The 16,768-nt window shown below is 41.6% G+C and overlaps 1 protein-coding gene across 1 annotated transcript in view; it reads right to left on the bottom strand.

The window, feature by feature from the left end:
• LOC311258661 (glypican-1-like) overlaps positions 1 to 16,768 on the bottom strand; it is a 43,406-nt gene that overhangs the window by 23,015 nt on the left and 3,623 nt on the right. The window lies entirely within an intron of this gene.

The following is a 16,768-nucleotide window of genomic DNA, read 5'->3' on the forward strand; positions in this document are numbered from 1 at the left end:
CACACATAGAGGTATGGAGGCATTTAATGTTACTTCCACAGACATAATACCCCGAGGCTCTAGGTTACACTAAATGGAATTTGCACACAAGATAATCTCCTATCTTTCCAACACACACGCACACACGCGCACACACACACACACACACACACACACACACACACACACGCACACACACACACACACACACACACACACCATCAGATTACCTCACACATGCCACCACTTTTAATATGTGCTATAAAGATACTGACACATGCGAGGAGGAGCTCAGTTTTGCAGTCACTGCCGCGAAACCAAATGAACATCCTAACTAATCCCTGATGTTTTGAGTCAAGACAAAAGGAAAAACCCCAAACAGGCCGACTGTGCAATTATAACTTTAATCATAATTAATTATCTACATTGCTGAACTTTGCCGATGTGGTTAAAAGTTGTTTTGGCTGCACTTTATTTAATTGTAAGTAATTACAGACGATTTCTGTACCATGAAAAAAATAAAACAAGATCAGTTTTGTTTTTACTTGAGAAAGTCTGGCGATGTTTCCAATATCTGAGATTGTTGAGGCATCTAGCAGGTTAAATGAGACGTGTAAATCCAATTACACTCACAGCCACAGCAGAAGCTCCATCACACATCTAACCTGCACCGACGCTGCAGACTAATCTTTCTCAGAGCCCGGGCACTACACGCGGAGCTGAATCAGCACACTGTAAAGCATAACTGAAGTCTCTCAAATGACTAGTTTCCAGATGTTGGACTGTTGCTCAACCTGCTTTAGCTGCTGACAAAGGAAAAATTGGAGTTTGACAAACAGCTCTACTGTTTGGGTGGAGCATCACTGTCCATTTAAAAGAGTGAAACAATTACTCTGAAAACCTGTAGCTGTTTAAGTCCTTTATAATCACCTACTCTGCATTTTTAAAAGATAATTCCACTGTATTACTACATGAGTCATACTTTAATTATTTTGGCAATCATTTCTACATGAAACACAAACAATGTGTTCTTCGAGTTAAATGCATTGATGTGGAAACGTGGCAACAACATGAGTCAGATCAGGCAAGAAAGCAGGACTGGGCGATATTTCTTCACAATACAACACGAAAACGACAAATACATCTTGATATTTCGATAGGCACAGTGGAGCTTTGGGCTAAACACATACTAATATCCTGATGTTAGTTTTTGAAAAAGGGGGAAACACACTGGTTTGTAATGAAGAATTTAAAACTCACTTGTCACTCATGCTGATCGGAGCATGTGAGTGACGGTGATAGTTTCCGCTCCACGCACACAAAGCTTTTTGTTCTCCCTTGCTTAAAGAAGCTCCATTCACTCAAATCGCTCACAAAATCTGCTACAAAAACAAAAAAAAGACAAAATCTCTGTGTATTTGAATTTAAGCCTCAACCGTAGCCTGGCATCCAAAGTATCTGAGCAGCCAGAACCACATATTCCAAGCAGAAATGGTTTATTTCGACGGCGGGAATGCCTGTGATTCATGGGGTGAGCGGTATCGGAGTGGGAGATAAGGCGACCCATTGATATATGATTTGATTGACAGTTGGCACAATAATCCATCCCACATTTCTATCAGTCTATCAGGCATTTTATTCAAAACCAAAAATGTCAAGGCACGAGGAAAAGTCAGGGGATCACCAAAGTCAAAAGGAATCATCCTGTGGGGGTCACGAATGTCTGAACAAGATCTCCTGGCAACCCATCCAATGGTTGTGTAGGTATTACAGTCTTGACGAACACTGGGGGATCAACTGACAGACATCAGACAACTTTATTTGATAAAATTACTTATGCCTTATAATGGAATGAGTGCTCATAACTACCATTAACAGTGCACAAGTTCAGTGTCACTCAACATCCCATATGATGGAATATAACTAGACAGACTCACAGACCACCACCATTTTTCCCCTGAATATTTCATCGTCCTCTTGTCCACTCTGCTTCACTTTCAGTCCTTCTCCTCAAATCACTTTCTACCACTTCTTTTTCCTCCCCTCCATTTCCCCTAATGTCACTGCCTCATTCCTTTCATCCACACATCCCTCCTTTTCTTCTTTGTCCCCTCTCTCTCCTGCTGAGATGAAAGTTTGTCATAGGAAGTGACCTCGCACTGTCCGTCCCATGAATCTGACCTCTGACCCTTGAGGCCGTAAAGAACAGACACATACACACAGTACTCGGCGCGACACATGTAGAGCAAAAATCACGCGGTATGCAGCGACCACATTACGAATAAAACGTAAAATCGGTGTTGGAGGACATAGGTAGCAGTCTGACGCACACTCACACGCCCTCCGTCTGCCCCGGCGCTGCCATCACACACCACATCAAAGCGGCTTACCCTGAGCAGTAAAAGTGGCGCAGTGGTTTGAATTTATTCCCTTCAGTCAGACCTTTATTCGCTGCTTCCCTTTCTTAATGAGCGTCTTACAATAACCCTGTCACTTACTGCGGCAAATTACTGCTACCTAAATGAGGGGCTGCTGGTGCGTCTGCGTGCAGGAACGCGTGTGTGCGAGTGTGTGTTTCCACCTAACACTCTCTTCACCATTTAAGGGCACCTGTATGTGATTTAACGTTCCACATGGCCTTCCTCCCAAAGTACACTTTTACCTTTTTACTATCCACCGAAAAGCGAAGAGGGGGGGAGCACGAGGCTGTAACGATGAAAGAGGGGAGAGATGGAGGGATGAGAAGGCAATAAATGCAAATGAAAGAAGAGGGAGAGGTGAGGAGGGGGAGAGAGGAGAGAAAAATCATCGACAGAAGCAGCAAGAGAAGAAATGGAGTAGATTATAAAGCTGTAATCTACCTCTAAGTGTCTAATAAATCTGTGACTTTTATCATTTCTGTGTGGTTTTGTGATTTAAAGTCATTCTACTATTATTTTGCTGGTGCATTCACAGTTTCTGCATAATGACTACATAAAAGACTGATACAAAAATGGCTTCCACCGCAGTTTTGTGACAGCTCATCACAATTTTCCTACAGCAAGCAGAGCTCTGCAAAGCTCTGGTCAACACGCAAATCAATCAGGCTGCTCGTCTTGCCTCTTATGTCAATATTTGCAATACTTGCATTTACACACAAGCAAAGGAACGGTGCAAAACCATCTTGTCGCTGCAGATTGCACTCAGAGTAAAGGTGAGCTGAGTAGTCGATTAATCAATTAGCCGATCAAGTGCCATTCGAGCAAAAATGGCAACGTTCCACAACAAGCATCTCCTGGTTCCAACTTCTTCAATGTGAGTGTCGCTGCTTAGTCCTCTGATGTGATCATGAACATAATAGTTATATTCTAAATTAGTTAGTATCGCCAATGTGTGGTGGGCTCTGCCAAAAGGCGGATGACCTACACTCATAACTGTGCCTGAACGCCTCCTGTGTAGACACCGACTGAAGCTGCTGCTCTGCTGACGCTGATGTGTTAACGTGTAGACGTTTTGTTGGGCTTTGGAAAATGTGATGGATTTTTTAAACCTAATTATTAATCTATTAGTTGAGAAGATAATTGTCAGTTGAATCGATAATGAAAATAATCATCAGCTGCAGCCTTAATTCAACCAGAAGAGGCTGCAGCAGCAGCTCTGAGAGGCTGTGTTACAGCTAAAAGCAAGCATCAGCATGCTAACACGCTCACAGTGAAACAGGGGAACACGAACGTAGGTAATTAATTTGATGACAATCTGTGTGATGGTTTCTGAGATATTTCAGTCTGAGACCAAACTGTTAGAATCATTTCAAAAAGTCAAATTATTTCAGACCGTGTAGCACTTTACATTTGTAGGTGCCACAGCTTTATATAACACACGAAACATGGCCATTACATATGAAATGCTGTATTTAAATTCCCAATTTGGGCGTGGGCGTTTTATTAGCAAAAACAAACAGGCAACACTGAGGAGGGAAAGAATGTGAGGTTTCAAAGAAGCAGAGAGACGTAGAGGGAGTTGTAGGCAAACAGTGTTTTGGGTGAACCCTTCTTTATTTTATACTATTACCCAAACCAAAAATACCCCACCACCCCACAGTCCAGCCCTGTCTGCTGCCCAGCGAGTGTGTATGTGCGTGCGTGTGTGTTCGCATGGCACCAACTACGCCGTATAATACCATAATTCTATGTCATTTCTGGGAGCAGTTAAAGGCTCTTGAACTAACTACTACTTTTACTCCCTTTCACTCAGTCGGTAAAAAAAGCACAACACGTGCCAACTGGTGTGTGCCACGCTGAGGAGAGCCGTGCCTGACTGTGCACATTTGTGTGTGGATAATTCTGATGAGGGCAAAGGTCAGGACGGCTATCTAAGACGGTTGGGATCAGCCCTCATTACAGTGGACTGTAAACAGATTGTGTCACCCTGTGACAAATCTAAAGGAGATTTAAGTGTTCTGAGGAGTGACAAGAGTTTTAACATGTTGAATGAGAGCGCGGCTCGAACAGATGGAAACAAACACGGCATAAATCAGTGAGAGTGTGTGTTATTCCCTCAGTGGGGAGGTTAGTGTGTTCACTCTCTGAGCTCAGATCTTCCAGCACATAGATTAACAGGACAGGATTAGCATGAGATTAGACATCAGCCCCTAATCCAACTGTACAGTGTCAGTGGTGGTAGTGGGGGTGATGGGAAGGTGACAAATGCGAGGTGGAATGTATGAATGTGTGTGTGTGTGTGTGTGTGTGTGTGTGTGTGTGTGTGTGTTTGTAGGGGGGTTAAAAGGGGCACATCAGAGGCAGATTCTCCCTCAGTGCTCTTTCTCAGCAGGGAGCATCAAATCCCCGCTGATGGGGGAACATTAGGTCACAGCCCGAGGTTGGCTGTTTCCAGGTCAAATCTTCAGTGTCAGATCAAGTCCAGAAACTGAATGAATGTGGCAAAGAGTGCCTGACAGATCTGCAGGAAGAACAGTTCCATGTTTTTTTTGTTTTTTTGGGCTGAAGCATCAACGGAGCTGGAAGACTAAAGCAGTGACAGCCTTCTGAACAGACACATGTACAATATGATATTATTGCATATTCCTTTTTTTCCCCAAGTGTTCCACCTATTCCCACCTTCCTGTGCTGTGACTGGCTAGTACCATTCAGCTGTGATTGGCTTGTACTCCTTGCCTCAACGCGCAGGACATGGGAATGTTTGCTTCCATCGCTTTCCACCAGAGAGCCTTTCTAACACGCAATAAACGCTGTGAAAAAGACCGTTTTGTGATCTTTTCCGAGTCGTACTCATCAGAAAAAAATACCATGTAGGTTGAAAACTAAAGCAGGATATTTAAAACCCATTTTTATGTTTAATTTTACAGGTACAAAAGAAGGAAGTCAGGCAAAGAAGTATAACGAGTAAAAAGTCAGTATAGGGAGGAGGTCAGGAATGGGTGGTTGGATTAAACAAGGACAGGACTTTCAATCATGGGACTGTTGTTCACTTCCAGTGTGAAACCAGAAGTTAACGATGAGTTATTTTAACTTACTAATTAATGTCACGGTTAGTAAGGGAAGTAAATCAGGTAACATACAGTAGGTATGTTTGTAATGGAAGTTACAGAAGTTATTGCTGATTCAATCGTTGAGGTGAAGGATGACTTTTCTTTTCCTCAACCCACTAAGAAGTCTTGGTGCCTAAACTTAAACAAACTCTTTTTCTTCTTTTAACCGAAACCCCAGTCTCCTGGGGGAAAGTCCTTTGTTTGACCCCATCATCCACCACGATCTCCTTCCTATGTAGACTTTGTTGGTCTTTATACAACACCACCTGACTTCCCACAACCTTTTGAGGCCAGAAGGGCTTTCTGATGGAAACCGCTTAAGGCAAACTTAAGGGAAAAAAATGTGTTGGGCTCGCTGCAGACAGTTCCTCTTGTTAGGATCACAACTGAAACAACCAGTGAAATTGAAGAATGATAAATGTGGTTCGAAGAATGTGGACGTCATCTTCCTGTGAACAACCAAACTGAACCGAGAACTGAAATGACCACAGTGTGAATGAAAACGAAATACAGCTATAGAGTCAACTTCTTGATGCTTGGTAATTAATCTCAACTTGTGTTACACTGTGCACAAGCCAGTCTGTTATTCAGTTCATTCAACAGCTTGTTTCATTAGTGGTCAGTGTAAATCTTTGAAAACCAAATGACATCTGGTGTAATTCAACAACTTCTGGTGAAAACATGTCACCGATGCAATTCGTCAAAGTGAGGAAAAATCTAGATGTTTACCAGATAACCAATATTTGCTCAACCGCTGCACAACATGAGCGGTTGATCTCTTGTAGTGACGATGTCTGACATGATTCAGATGAAAAGTGAGGAAAATGCAAAGCAGCTATTTAAATTTCACAGTGAGCGGTTATTCCTTTTCTTGGGAAGTCTATTCACAGAAATTCATTATAATGTCTCCCATGGTGCCTTCGAGCAAGGACCTGTAAGTACTGTGCGGGAGCGTCTGCACAAAGAGTGGAACATTTCTAAAACTCATATGGATGCCCTGGTGCATCGTCAGGATATGACGCACGCTGTCTTCAGGATGTTATGAGCCAAGAAGCGGTTTTTATGCAGCTCGCCACCTCTATCAAATAAACTTCTCTGGCACTCCCGACGGTAAACTATCTAATAAAAACAGAAATGCCATAAAAATAACAATAAAAAATTACATGAAATAGCCTCGGAGCTGACACTCAGGAGGTTAAAATGATAAAAAGTAGGAGAAAGCCTTGCTGTAGGGAGCACTGGAAGGCACGGTGTTTGGATTTTCACAGCAACATGTCTAATTATAGGCCTCTGTCTGAGCGTCACATGAAAACACACTGTGAGGGATTCTTTCTTTCCACAACTCTCATGATATCCACCGGGGAATGACGGGTGGTTGTGAGTGTGCATGTATGTGTGAGTTCAATGTCAACAAATCACCAACTTGAAACAGAGCTGACGCTTGTTTTCAGGTGACAGTGACAGCATGGTCCCTTATTGACTGGGCCTTTGAAACTTTCTCCTCAAAATCAATATCAGATGAATGTTTTTCAGACATGTGACTCATTCTCACACTCAGTCCCAAGTCTTTTTTTCTTAGGCAAGTCAAATCCCGAGTCAAGTCGCTGCCGACCCCTCCCAAGACACTCCAGTCTTACCTGCATAGCTGGACTTTATGAGAGAGAAGACAAGGTATCAGTACCTGTCTATTAATTATATCACAGGCCAATTGATCTGACCTGTTCAAAAAAGCATAACATCAATACAATTTGGAATTCACTTTGTTATAATTACTGATATTCAGTGAAATAAAAAGAAATAGCTCACTTCTTCTCATTCAAAAAATTCCCTCCCCATTACTTTGAAACAGTGAAATACAGAGAGCCAGACTGAAAAAACATAAATAAACTCGAGTTGACTCGAGTCCAAGTCACAAGTCTAGAGCCTGACCGATGTGCAGCTCTTGGGGCCAATACCAATATTAAAAAAATAACAAGTTCTTTGCACTGATCCCTCAAATGTGGTTATGAAACACTTGTGACAAAAATATGTAATGGGGGCAGGAGATCAGTGAACTGAAACAGTAAATATAAATATTTAGAAATAACACCAAACACTGCTGTGCATTCTTTTAAACCAAAAAGTTTTCATATCAGCCATTATCAAAATCACATTGTATGGTCCAATACTGGTATATCTGTGATGGCTAATATCTGCCGGATATCAGATATGTTTAGACTTTGGCATGATACACAATATACATCTTGATATTTTAAAATCCTGTCAAAAGCACTTCATAAATGTTGGAACTGGGCGACAAAATCACATATCACAATATTTTTGACCAAATACCTTGATATCGATATTGAAACAATATTGTACGGATGAACTTTTGGTGCTTTTACAATAACGCAATTAGAATTTGATAAATAATCATCAGTAATTTGAATATAATGACAAGTAGACAACAAGTAGAATAGTCCGGTAAGTTCAGAAAATGACATCACTTTACTGTCACGCAGCCTTTCAAACCAGAAGACAACACTTATGTCATATCAGGATATAACAATATACAAAATCTAAGACGATACATAGTCTTACATAACTATAATGATATAGTATTTATATATTTCCCAGCCTTAATTAAAATCCATCACCTTCTCACTCAGCTAACATGTGATGTATCAAAGGTGATCATTCACCTCAGACATCCAGTCACACTCAACGAGATCTGCCTGTTAATACTCTCTAGCGCTGATCCAATCAGTGCGCTGTGCGTGCATGTGTGTGTGCATGTGACCTTTCAGTAAGGACACTGAGTGGCTTTTACACTCACAACAAACATCCTCTTCTGTAGCAAAGCACTGAGTTGCCTTATATTTCCTTCTAAAGAGACCATTGAAGCTATAAACCGTATAAAAAACCTGCTGGGGTTTGAGGAAAACTCTTACAAACTGTGAGTTGCTCCAATTATGTAACGTCTCCCCTGGTGACTGTACAGCACATTGAACACATTTACAGCCGCTCAGTCAACAAGCGGAGGCTAATTTGACAGTTAAATATGTTTTTGGTTGCAAACAAGTGTCCATCTGCAGAATACAAATCCTCTAGGGAATACAGTTTGTGTTTTGGTGATTTTCATGTTTTTTACTTGACAAAAGACAATTTTCTTTATTGATTTCATGCAGCCTGTCAAAAGTCTTCTGTAAACGTCTCAGAGGTTTGGGGATGCATTTATGAGGAGGCCAGGCAGCCCGACACCGCTACATCCTCCACAGACATCGAATTTAATGGAAGCTCTCTGGAGCAAAGTTACGTCCAGTGTTACTTTTAACTAGCGTACTTGAAGCAGAAGCTTGACGTGTCAATGAAAAACTTCACTAGCTGACTGGAAGCTGATTTATAAACACAGCTTTTATGACATATGATGTGCACCCAGTTGCCAGTTCATTAGGTGCATAACTAGGTGCATCTAATACAAAAGTCCTTCAATAAATCCTGAAGGTTTTTAAAACTGTCCATGAGAGGTGTTGATTTGACTTTATGGTGCTTCTGAAGGCTGCAGCTTGACGGGTGTTTCTAGGATTTTGTGTCCTGACCGAGACTGTCTTAGTTTTATCGTAGTGTAATCAACTGGAAAGTGTGCATTATATTAACAATATAACTGAGAATAATCTCTTCATTACAGGATGATACATCCATCTAAAAAAGCTTTATGAAACCTTCTCCAGACCTGCTACTTGAACTGTAAACGACATCTGTTTTCCTATAAACACTCATGTTGATTTAGCTGTATCATTCTGAAGTAAAGACTCACTGCATCACTAAGACTGAGAATTACCACAATCCAATTAATCCCTGTAATAACCAATTAATAGAAATCCGGCCTTGTAATGCCTCACTGTACAGTCTCTAATGCGCATTTCTGCGGATAACCCACTGAGGAGGCTGCACTCGTGTCCTTCCCTCAAATTACAAACCACGACGCATGACAGTTAATATGCAGAGCTGAGAGCTGAAACTCAGGTTGAACTCACTAAGCCGACACATCACATCCACTCCTGATGTCTGTATTTGCTGTCATGAGAAGTCATTACAAATGCTTATACTTTAGCTGAAGTGCGAGTGAGGCTGCGCTTTGGCACTACACATATGTAGTGTTATTACTTCAGGATACTCAGTTCATTACTCTCTTTTATCAGATGGATACAAAGAACAGGGATGGGGTGATAAAAGATTTTGTCACAGGCGGTGATAAAAAAATAAAAAATGCTCACAATAAGTTGATCATTGTGAAACGTCATTATCGGGATAATACCCAATATCCTCACAAGAATGACTTGAAAAAGCTGTCTAGCTCGCTGACACACAGTGCTATTTGGGATTCTTGATTTATTTCAAATTGCAGAAGCCTGTCAACACGACTGAAGACATGGTTTGCACGTTGCATCCCCCGGAAAAGCAAGTTTAATTGGATGTGTGCAAATACTACAGCTTCCAAACTAAAATCCGACATGGAGATGAGGTTACCACTATTTATTTATCCGGTGTTTGTGCAGGAGGACTCTATGATTTATGATTACTTGTTTAAGATTCTTTGATTTGATTATTTTTCATGAATAAAGGATGTGTGCCCTATCTGTTCATGACGTGAAATTTTCATATTGTTCCATGTCTAACAATGAGCGCCAATTAAAATGCACAAGGAAAATGCCAATACTGTTACTGTTAAACCTCTTTGCTGAACATAAATACATCAGCAGTAAATACATGTAGGTCTGAACAAAATGTTTCTATTCATTATAAATTGTTCTGCTTAAATACAGCTACAAAAAATATTCAGTTTGTTACGATAGAAGATGAAGAAAAAGGGAAGCTAGAACGAGTAAATTGGTTGAATTTTTGCACTAAAAATTACTGAAATGATGAATCGATTACCAACATTGTTAATAATCATCTGTCAAACCACTAATCAATTTAACAACTATTCATTTAAGCTCTAACTGAATGAATATGATCTGATTAAACTGTCCAGTCGTCTCTTGTTGGAGAATCAGCTCAGAAACCAGTCAGTATAACCAGTTCTGCACCACTTCATTTCAATGTAAATGCCTGTTACACCAATAAATCTTCATCCCTTCAGCCCAGACACACATAAAATACACACACACACACAGAGTATACGGCCCCCATGGAGCATATGTATGAGGAACGTTGACTCATAAAGCAACCGAGCAACCAGCGAGTCGACCACATCACACAAACAGCTCATCTTTTCATTTGGAAAACAGATGGACGCTCGACTCCCAGAGAGGGGAGGGGAGGAGATGAGAGGAGGGCTGGAAGGAGGAGGAGGAGGAGGAGGAGAAAGTAAAAATAGCGGCTGATAAGAAGGAGGAAGTAAACATTAAAGAGAGGAGAAAGAACAGGGATAAGAGGTGTGAAATAGAGCGGGGGGAGACGGAGCAGAAGGAATGCAGAGGAAAAGAGAGCCAGGGGTTATCGAGAAACGATACTGGTTTGTACCACATTGATTTTAAGGTGCAGAGATTGATGTTAAGGCATCGAGCGCTTTGCACTTCTGCTCCTCGGTTCTTTTTCTTCCCCCACCTACCACTCCTATTTTACGTGATCATCATAGGGATGCAGGGGGGTTGTATGACCATAACCCTTGCGTTCATCAATTTTACTTGACTGCATGTGGGCAACGGAGGAATTTAATCTATTGTGCCTTTATCCACAGTCATTCTAGATAATAGCTTTGGGTTCATATGTAGCATGTGAATGTGCATTATTAACGTGGCTACAATACATTTATCAACAAGCTTGAACACTATGGAAGAAGATTAGGGCTGCACAAAATGGCAATGTGGCTGAGAGCAATATCCAAATCGCAGACGCTGCAGTTTTTTGATAAAGGTAAAATGTTTGACAAAACTGTTTTATGATGAAGTACTGTAGTGCTGCAGAGAAGACCTGGCCGACAAATCTTCTTCTCATGATGTTTGGTGCAGACCCCAACAAAGTCCGGTTATCAATATTTCTAGTTGGAGGTTTGAGAGTTTTTTCACAAACAATGAAATCCTGAATCACATCACAATCGTAATATCTGTCAAAATAATCCGAATATTGTTTTTCTTAGCACATCAATAAAAATTCGCAATCAATGCTATTTGCCGGTAGTCACTATTGTCAAGCTTTAATTTCTCGTATGGCACATGCACAATTGACAAATTAGCAGACAGTCATTTTTGAAACAATCGGTCCCTGATTTCATACAGCAGGAAACAAAAGCATTTCTAGCTGACACCTCTGATTCTGCCGCCACAGTCAGTGTTATTTTGTCCTCACATAACCTTGTCTGTCTGCTCAACGTTTGCCTTTATGCTCGTCCGTTGTTCTTTTTTCTGTTTCACTCTCAACATCACCAGCAAAAGTGTTTCTGAACATGATTAAACATGTTTGGCAGATGCAACACTCAGTTTATTGGAATATTGACTTCCCCAGCTCCAATAAAAAGCAGGACAGAGCCGCTAACGTTAAACCACAGCCAGGACCAGCTTCCACACAACAGGGAAACATTGCACATTTAACATAACCTGTGATTTCATAAACTAATGTTGGTTAATGATGCGCACTTTGGCCTTGGAAGTAATGCTCGGTTACAACTGTAGGTGCTAAGCTACAACATGCTAGCATTGGTGCTTATGTTAGACCCATAAACACATTTAATCTTAATTTGTTTGTGAGCTTTTGGTTCAGGTAATGCTATCGGAACACTTTACATGCTAACACATATAGCACATATAGCATGTAAGCTTCAGCATTTCAAGATATCCAAATTCATACTAGCCGAAGCTATAATTGGAAAAATCACTGTTAGTAGCAAACAGTCAGTCCTGTGACTGTCGCAAATATTTACTGCTGCCTGCACAAACACACATTCCTCATGAAAAAGCATCAGAAAATGATCAAATACAGAGCACATGAGGCAGGATCAGTAGCAAACCAGTTGCAGCAACATCCAGCCCATGTCGATGAAGGAGGGATGACAGGAGAGGCAGCCAGGACAGAGCCTCCTCCCTCCTCCCTCTCATCTTCACTCTGCGCTCCTCTCCTCACCTCCTCTCCCCTCACTCCCTCCTCACCTCTATCTCTGTCTCTCTCTCTCTCTCATGTCGCTGCATCAGACATCATGAAAGATTCACAGCTCTGCTTTTAACAGATCTCGCCAACCACCACCACCACACCCCTGCCCACCCCCGCCCACCTCATGCACACAGAGACTCTACCCTGCACTCGCAGATCTGAGTCTGTCTGGAAAAACAATGCAGAGGTGGAAGACAGCAAAAGTTATGGAAGGGCTTAGAGACATTGTGTGGGTTTTGTGTGCATGTGTGTGTGTGTGTGGACTGGGTATTCATCGTTCCACTTGGTGGCGTGTGCTGTGAGCGCCCGAGTGAGCATGTGATGTGTGACAGATGACGGACAGTATCAATTTCCTCTCACACACATACGTAAACGCTCACGCACACACGCAAAGGTTTCACAGACAGTGGAGGCAGATATGAGACAACATCAGCAGATGTGCAGCAGGTAAACTGTTAAATATTGGTGCTGGCTTCAATTCACAAACATAATTTGTCTTTGGCTTTTTGTAGCAGTATTCTCATCAAGAAATGTTCTTCAGGCACTACTGGGCACAGCAAGGAGAGAGGTTGTATTAAGCCTTTATTTAGTCAGGCAGATTGGTTGATACGCAGAGCAGTTTGAGTCTCACAGGGTCTTCATCACGGAGGAAATAGTAAAAGGGGGGAAAACCTCTACATTGTATGTTATGTAAGAATTGGCCACCTGACTAAATCATACTCAAACAAAGAGGGGGCAGCATATCACAAGAGTAAAAGTAAGACTGTGGCTGCCGTTAGCTTGTTAACTCGATTAGCCGTGCATCTAGTGGTAATGTTGGACTGGAGCGGGTGTTGCTCTCTAGTTGGCATGCTATTCAGCAGACATCTCTGCAACACAATACTAAATGTTATTTATTCACATTCTGTTCATAATTTTAGTTTAAATAAAAACACATATTGCATCTTTAAGAGCAACGTAAGGTTCCCTGGACTTACCTACAAGTAAAACTGACTTGAGTTCTCGGATTCAACATTTTTAAAATACATTTAAATTCGCAAAATGCAAAATAAACTGTGGCACTGATTAAATGTGGCACAGAATTTCTCTCTAGAAACCATCAACTACTGATAACTTCCAAGAATCAATATAAATCCAGTGGTTTTAAGCTTACAAATGCTGTAAACACAGTCTCGAGCTGGGGTCACTGGCTCGGCATCCTTCTTGCCTGTAACTCCATCCCCTTCATCTCCCAACATAAATGTCAGGTAATAAACACATGACACAGTCTGTAGAAATGTCATAATGGTACGAAGCCCATGACACATACAAGCGTGAACAAAGCAGCAGTTTACAGAAACGTCAGCTGTCGACATTTTATTTTATATGTATGACTTGTAATAGTATTGTTATTTTGACATTAGTGGAACATCTGAGTACTTCTTCCCGTACTGATCGTGGCTTACATGAAGCAGGTGACTGAAACGAAGGTGAGGCTTTCGGTCGATTGGAAATACAAAACTTACACCGATCAGCCCTAACATTAAAATCACTGACAGGTGAATTGAATAACAGTGATCATCTCGTTAGAATGCAATGCAAACTTTGGGTCCTAGTATTCATATGGCAGTGCACCCCCAGCAGGACAGCGTTCCCTGCAACACTAGAAAAACTACTCCGTAATGGCCCGAGGAACATGACAAAGAGCTTGAAGTGTCGACCTGGCCTCCAAACTCCCAGATCCCAATCTGATTGAGCATTCGTGAGACGCCTCTGAACAAGTCTGATCCATGGAGGCCTAAACGTGGATCAGACCTAGTTCTGACCTGTCAAGGCACGGACACAGGGGCATTGGTAGCTGTAGGCTGCGAGGTGGCCTCAATGGATCGGTCTTGTTGAGTGACGTTCCATGGATGCACAACTGTACTGGGAGCTGAAGACCAGGACCCAAAGGTTTCCCAGCAGAATGTCGCATTGTAACGACATGATGATTGCTATTCACTTCAGCTGTCAATGCTTTTAATGTTCTGGCTGATCGGTGTATATCAGATCTGTGTGAATGAACGATGAGGAGTCTGTATGATTCCTTACATTTTTGGTTGTTCGAGGTTTGACAGACACTTTTTAATTACATCATCTCCTTCAGTCCTCTCCTTCTGCAGTGCTTTAATGGCACTCAGCTGACTCCTAACATTCATTTAACGATTATAGAACATGGATTCATTTGCATTTTCTCTTGCAGATTTATAAATCTGTAAACAAGCAAACATAATTGCACTTAAATTGGAGGGAAACTTGGATTTTTCGTCAGCCCTTTAAGTGTATCTAAAGACAGGACGCTGACATTGTGTAAGTGTGAATAAGTGGAGGCTCCCTAGTTGACTCAGCCTTGTTTAAGAGTTATTGACTCGTAACCTGTAATGTATCCTAATCTACATGTAATCTGACCTAAACACATATATCATGTTAGACTCTGTCATTCAAACGCACATCCTCCCAGCGTGTTCTTTCAAACAGGCAACAACGTGACAAATACTAAATATGTAGGCTCCATAACACACACACACGCAAACACACACACAGGCATAAAAACGTAACACCTACATGGTGAACAGGAAGCGTGCAGGATATATAGCCTCTCTCTGTTTCTGTGTGACATACGATCACATGGGTGTGTGCTGCTCTGCATAGACAATGAACGTGTGAATGAAACTAAGTGTCTTCCCTGGAGAAGGTGTTGGCTTTCACTGACTTTTAAACAGACACACACACACACACACACACACACACTATAGGACGAGCTAGTCTTTACCTATTGACCAGGTAGAGGGTACAATGTGTGTGAGTTAAAAACGCTTGCAGGCACAAGACAGACAGGCAGACAGCAGGAAGGGCGACTTCCATTCACATGGTGTTAAACCTAAAGCACAATAGGTGCAAGCTGGAGGTTTTAACTCTGGGCAGGAATTCAGAGCATCTGCTTGTGAGATTACACACTGTTTACTTTAGAATTAGGATATTTATCATATACACTAACAAATACACGTCTCATTCCCTGTTAATCTCCGGCAACAACACTCATTTCATCACCAGTCTGTACTCTCAAGCTGATATACACCTGGCAGGATGTGGCAGGTTGGCACACAGTATATATTCAGGTTCCTTGTTGGATCTGAATGCAAATTTCAGAACTGTGTTCCATTAAAAATGAAGTGAAAGAGCTGAGCTTGTTGGTTTGGAAGAAAAAGGAGGAACAGATGGAGAATTTTGATTGCTCAGTTTAAAATACTTTTGCATTGCATGTCACTGATGTTCAGCTACAGTAGTTGGTGGTCGTAACAGTCGGAATAGTAATAGACGGACCACAAACCTATAATTATGAGACTGTGGGTGTCCAAGAGACCAGGAAAAGACATGGATTAGAACATTTGAGGAAATAATAGCAGAGATTGAGTAGTGGTGTGAGGAGGGTTACATAAATCTAAATAATGTCAGACTAAAATGTGTCTGGAGTTCAAAACCCAACTTGAAAGTATCAAAAGTTGGCAGTGAACACTTGGTCTTTAAACACAGTACTGAGATGTTGGACTTCTGTTTTTGATTTATAAAAGGGTTTTGTAGAAAAACATGTTTATTTTTCTCAAATCACAGTATGAAAGGAAGAATTTCATTGGAGCTGAAGTGCAGGTATTGCATTTTGTATTGGTACTCGTCCCTAATGAGGAGAGGCATCTTGTCTTTTGAGGGATTTGTCACCAAGTCATGTCAGAAAACTGAGGCAACCTTCTCTACCATTATTACCAGCAGCAACAGTGTTGGCTAGTTCTGTGTGTGTCATCATGGCACAATGTGATCCTGGAGGGAACAAGCACAGAAACAGTTTTGAGTACTTTGCCAGGTGTTTCTGTGTCTGTGGGCAGATTTTTTCGGCTGGTTTTATTCCATTGCAAGATGGCCTCTAATTGTGCTCTGCAGATAACGCTGATCACGAACTAATCGTGACTGGCAACAGCGGGCTCTTGTCCCAAATCATTAGGAGACTGTTTGTTCCTCCAAATGTGAGCCTGCGTGAACAGGAAGGCCACAGGGCTGAAACATCGCCGCATGTGATCACTGCACCGAGTGATAATAAAGACATCAAGCAGGGCTGAG

This window comes from Pagrus pagrus, assembly GCF_965226575.1.
Source record: "Pagrus pagrus genome assembly, chromosome: 6".
In the NCBI taxonomy this organism is placed as follows: Eukaryota; Metazoa; Chordata; class Actinopteri; order Spariformes; family Sparidae; genus Pagrus; species Pagrus pagrus.